This window comes from Macrotis lagotis, chromosome 3 (genome assembly GCF_037893015.1).
Source record: "Macrotis lagotis isolate mMagLag1 chromosome 3, bilby.v1.9.chrom.fasta, whole genome shotgun sequence".
Taxonomy (NCBI): Eukaryota; Metazoa; Chordata; class Mammalia; order Peramelemorphia; family Peramelidae; genus Macrotis; species Macrotis lagotis.
This window is the reverse complement of record NC_133660.1, coordinates 175,417,131-175,423,130: the sequence shown is the minus strand read 5'-3', so window position 1 is coordinate 175,423,130 and position 6,000 is coordinate 175,417,131. Positions and strand designations below refer to the sequence as shown.

Genomic DNA, 6,000 nt, shown 5'->3' with positions numbered 1-6,000 from the left:
TATTATATGTGTACCAAATATTAATATTTTCACTTCTACCATTCTCAAAGGATGACTCAGTATAATAAACAATTAAATATGTCTTCTGAAGGCTGAATAATTTAATACCCCTTTTATATATATATATATATATATATCTGCCCATATATGGGCATAGGATTTCCTCGTTAGAAGGAACTTTTAATGTGGAATCTCCCTCTACCTCTGTGATACCAGTAATAACAAACAAACTCTAGTGATGGTTGATGAGACGACAGAGGAGTTTTGACAGGAAGTCAACTTTGGTTTAGCAACTTCCTAATGTCTCTGGTCTCTTTGAGAATGTTTTTTGCTGCCAGAATCACTTGATGCACTAACTTACTCATTTTAGTCAATCTTCCATTAACTGAGGCTGATATTTGTGCTTTTTGTCTTTTTTTAATTTAAAGAATATGAAACAGTTGTGTTTTAGGCGAGAATGGAATGTGTGCGGGAAGCGTGAGTCCTGTGGAAGAAAATCACTCTGATACAACAAGCTCAAAGGACCTTTATTTTCAACCACAGACATGGAACAAACTTGACTTTAAGGTCACAAGGAATCAGTATCATCCAACATCTGGTAGGTCTCTTAAGTAATAATTTCTTCAGAATTTCAGGGAATGTAGTTCTCATATCAATGATGGTTGTTGGGGCAACTTTAGTTTCTCTCTGCTGTTAAATACAATACAAAATTAATAAGAGGTTGGGAAGTGGTGGAGGTAGGGAGCTGAGTGCTAACTACTTTAAATTAGAACACATTCTTAGCATGATGGCAGATAACTTTACCATAATCTGGTTTTAGAAAAGACATTACTTTAGTCAGCCTTCCGCTTTTCAAATTTTCCTTTTTTGGCACCATTCATTCATCTGAGGTTGAACAGAGGCTTTGTTAAAATATGCTTAGAAAAAGTAAGACCTTCACTGAGTCTGTCTCTGTCCTTTTCCAATTCTTTGTTCCTATGCTCAAAGTTCTATTTTACTTTCCTGGATTTTCTTTACATAAATATCTGTGTGTCCCCCCAAAACACAGCCACAACAATAGCATATCTAAAGATTTCGGATGCCATGTATGAATTAGCATTGCTTCAGTTTGTACTTCCTTAAAAGCAAACCTGCTTTTGAAAAATTAAAACAAGAAATAACCACTGCAGATTTAGATTAGGGCTTCTGAGCCTTTGCAGGATTGAGACTCTAAAGTTTAGTTGGAGGTTTTTACACTATCACTCTCCTATTTTTCAAAATATAAAATGTTCTATCATTATATGTACAAAGATTGTTAATCATGAGATATATCTGAACATTTCATGATGTCCTGTGGGGGAATTTGGAGAAACTCAGGTTTATTCCAAGAACAGGCTTAGGAAAAGGGCAGCTTTGGTGTTGTCTGATTAAAGTTACTCTCAAAGTAGTCAGGCCCTCAATACTGGTTTATTCAACTTTTTTTGCTGAATAATTTTTAAAATTAAACTTTAGTTTATTAGTTGAAAAATTAGTTGACTGGTTATTCAAGGCAGTCACATCTTGCTCTTTGTTAACTTAAAAACAGCAATGAAAATTATTGACAAATTTCTTGATGACCATTAAGGCTCAGCCCTGAGTATTTAAGGAAGACAATAGGAGGACCTTCATCAGTGGAACACAGGCAAATGCTGGTATCATTGCTGGCAGTATTCTACCAACATATTAGAGGTTGCTATTTTGAAAGGCTGGAAGTAAGAATATTTCTTTGAGGTCATATGGCAAGAGTAAGTTTAGACTTTTGTGTTTTCAAAGACAGACTTGAGATCCTTCTGGACTAGGCTGCTCAACTTTGGGGTGTTGTTGCTCCAGCTTCTGCTTTGTGAACTTTGGTGTTAGCTACTTAAGATAGGATTTTTTTTGTGGATTTTGGGTGATCTTTAAGGGGCTAGACCAGCCCTTTCATTTCTCAGTGTTTACTTTGGGGCCATGGCGGCCTTTTTTGAATTTGAGAGAATTCTTAGGGGTAAGGATTGTTATTTTGGTTCAATGGGAATACTTAGGGGCAATACCAGTTTTTTTTGGTTCTATGAGGATACTTTGTGTCCAATCCTTTCTACTTGGTTCATTGGAGATAGTCAGGGTCCAGCCATCTGTTTTGTCTCCCTGGATTGTCTTATGGTCTGGGCTAGTTTTAGGGTTTCAGGGGATAATGAGGATCTCATTATCTAAGAGATATATACTTTTAGTTTTTAGGTGGCCTTTGAGAATCTTGGCTACTCCTTTTGGCCTTCAACTTAGATTTATGGTTCAAATTAGATTTATGACATTTCTTTTCTGGAACATTACTTATAGCCTAGAAGAGACTTTTTAATCTCTCAGACTGAAGATAATGATACACTCTGATTATATATTTATATGACAGAAATTCTGATCATTTCAATAATCATACTCATTATCTATTAATAACATACGGCTACTTCTCAAATATATTATGCTTGTGATACATTACAAGAAATATATACTCAAAAGAATTGAAAAAGGAAGAAATATTATTTTCAGTGAGAGCAGTGTGATTGAATATACTCTACTCTGTAAAAAATTTTCCAGGTCGCCTTCACATGATGATAGTAGACTCCTCTAACTCACAGATGAGTTGAACTACCCTCATCTTCCATTAGAATTGTCTTAGGAAAATTCCAAGGATCACCTGGCAGCATAAGATACAAGACAGATGTACTTTCTTGAAATAAATTACCCAGCATTCAAACTACTCCAGAGAGCCCATGAACTACTTGTGCCAGACCTGTGGTAGAGCATTCTGAGTTCATATTCATCTTATCAGTCACTGTCAGATTGTAACTTGACTCTAATATAGAATGAAGGAAAAGACTCTAATATAGAAAAAAATATGTATATAGGAAAGATTCTAATATAGAATGAAGGAAAAGAACCAACTATTCAACTAATTAACCAGCCAACCAAACAACACCCTGTGTTGAAAATTTGCTAAGTAGATATTCCAAAATAAATAATGTTTAAGTAAGAAAATACTTGAACATTATAAGAAATGAAAAAAATTATTTTAGCAAGAATAATATGTTTGAATATTCTCTATTATGTTGGAAATTTCAAAGAAGATTTTCCAAAATAAACAACAATACTTTGAAGCATGAAAATACTTATCATTTTGCTAAAAATTCAAATTGCATCTGATTGTTGAAGACAAGAACATAAATCTTTTATTTAAACAGTTCACTGGTGGTAATTTACTGGAAGATAATTTACTGAGCAGTGTGTCTTACTCGAACAACTTAGTCCAAGACTCTACTTACTACCATATACCATTTATTCTTCAAATTTATTTAATTTTTGCAGACTACTAGGGTGTCTCTTGTTGAACTTGTTTCTTTCATTCATGTAGTCAGTAAAAGAGTCATCATTGTAAGATTGTCCCATCCTATATTTTTAAATTTGTTTTTTCTAAATTTGTAATCATTCTGTCAATAAAATATTTAATTTTATTTATTGAATATGAAATCTTTTTATTTACCTACAATAATAATTTTTTAAAAAGTCTACTAGGTGACAGACACTTTTCTGAATACCAATAGAAGCATTAACATCCCTGCTTTCAACTGGTATGATAACATAAAAAAGGAAATTTCAAAAGAGGAATGAAGAATGGTGGGGAGATGCACAGGAGAAGCAGTCTGGTGGGAAATGAAGAGAAGGGTGACTTGAATTGGGAGAGGAAGAGTCAGCAACAGGGACACTGGTTCCATGGAGATTCTTGAGGAGGGTGATAACTTGGTCTAATTGGAGCTTTGGAAAGATCACTTTGAATCTACCTAGCCTGAAACTCCTTCATTTTGATTTATACCATCCCTTGTGATGAGTCAGATCTTTCCCTATCTCCTTGGCTCCTCCTTGATTCTTTACTATCCTTCTGACCTCTTCTTTGAGCTAAGGATTTCAAACTTTTTCAGTTAAATAAATCTCAGCCAACTGTAGGGCAAATATCTACCCATATAGAAACACATGTGTGCATATTTAGGTGCATATTTTTGAGTATATACATACAAACAAATACACACACACACACACACACACACACAGTTACCCACACCAATAAACACACACAGACATACCAAAAACTCTCTTGTTTTTCCAGGTTCCATAGTTATACTTGTAAGAGAAAATTGTAGCATTTAAAAATTAAGGGTCAGGCATGTTTTTCTGAATCAAAATCCTTTCTAACCCCAACTTTAAAAGATATGTTTTAGATGTCTAAAATCTGCCACCTGCTGTTGTAAGAAGCAATTGTTTTATTGCCTTCCATCTCTACCTGACCATTGAGAGCAGAGTAATAAACTTCTTCATGACCTTCTCCCAAACAGGATTTGGTGGGTTGTTTCCCCAACCATTCCACAGGCTTCAGAATTCTCAGAGATTGTTGCCAAGGCAGGTTGTTTCTTCCCAGGAGTTTAATGTGTGATTTCAGGGTTGAGCTGGGGTTTCTGAACTCTCCTGTCATAAAACATGATGTTCCTGAGATAGTGCTGAGAAATTCCACAAATAAATGAGGAACACCATAGATATGATTACATAGGATAAGCCAATTCCCAGGTCAAGGATTGGTGGGAGACTTTGAAGATATTTACAAGGGATCTGGACATCCTATGTGTTTAATATAGTATCTGACACATAGAATGAGCTTTATAAATCCCATATATTTACCTCGATGTGATTGCTTACCGTCTCAGGGAGAGGGAGGAGGGGGAAGGAAGGGTTTACAGAGTTTGAAACTCAAATCTTTTTTTAAAAAATTAATGTTAAAAAAATTGTCTTAACATGTCATTGGGGGAAAATGGCAATCTACTTTGAAAAATGAATAAATGTCATCTGTTATTCTAATTATATCTATGCTAAATATTAAAATTTCCAAGCTTATTATTCACAAAATATATGGCATGACTCAGTATAATAAATAAGCAAACATCCTTCTGGAGTCTAAATAATTAACATTCTTTTTATATATCTATCCACATTTATACCTAGAATTTCTTCAGTTCAAGGGCCTTCTGGTGTGGCATCTCCCTCTATCCCTGCAGTAGAGTAGAGAGACTCCCATGAGCACCTATCCGTGACACCAAACAAACAAAACTCTAGTGACGGTTGATGAGAAGTCTGAGAAGTTCTTACAGGAAGCTGACAAGTTTAGCAACTTCCTAATCTCTGGTCACTTTAAGATTGTTTCTGCTGACAGAACTACTTGATGCATTAGCTAACTCATTTGAGTGAATCCTCCAATAATTCAAAGATGATATTTGTACTTTTCCCCTCTTTTTTAAGAATATGAATCAGTTACATTTTTGATGAGGATGGAGTAGGTGTGAGAAAGATGAGTCCTGGAAGCAAATCACTCTGACATAAGGAGCTCACGGGACCTTCATTTTCACCTTCATACATGGAGCAAACATGACTTTTGTGAGCCTTCATTTTAAGGCCACAAGGAATCAGTTTCGTCCAACAACTGGTAGGTTATTTTAAACAATAGTTTCTTGAATGTTCCATGGAATGTAGTTCTCATGTTACTGACTCTTTACTCCAGGTTGATGGGTGTTGGGACAACTTTGGTATTTCTCTGATGCAAATACAATGGAAAATTAATGAGAGTTTATTAGAACACGTCCTTTTGTCTTTTTTTTGAGCAAACATTCTTAATAGAAAACATAGCTAACTTTATCATAGCTTATCCTAATCGTATTTCTCTAGTCTGCCTTCAATTTTTTTAAATATTTCTGTTTTGAAAAAAATCTTTCTGTTCACTTGAAGCTGAACATAGTAGCTAAAATATGATGCTCAGGAAAAAGCCTAAAATTTAATGCATTCTAAGTCCTTATTCCCATTCTTTATTCCTTCTGCTCATAGTTCTGTTTTACTTACCAGGATTTCCTTCTTATAAACATTTGTGTGTCATCTAGAGAAAAAGAGAATACAATCTAAAGATTTCAGACATGA

General features: G+C 34.7%; 1 protein-coding gene across 5 annotated transcripts in view; it reads left to right on the top strand.

Annotated features, from left to right (window-relative positions):
• Window positions 1-247: 247 nt before the first annotated feature.
• Window positions 248-6,000, top strand: part of RHOH (ras homolog family member H) — a 55,017-nt gene continuing 49,264 nt past the window's right edge. For 2 of the 5 annotated variants that reach the window (XM_074229588.1, XM_074229589.1), the window contains exon 1: window positions 248-598. The gene's annotated coding sequence lies outside the window, so the exon portion shown is untranslated. Of the gene's footprint in view, window positions 599-3,076; window positions 5,516-6,000 lie in introns of those variants that run through there. The other 3 variants (XM_074229585.1, XM_074229587.1, XM_074229586.1) reach the window with 2 other exon arrangements.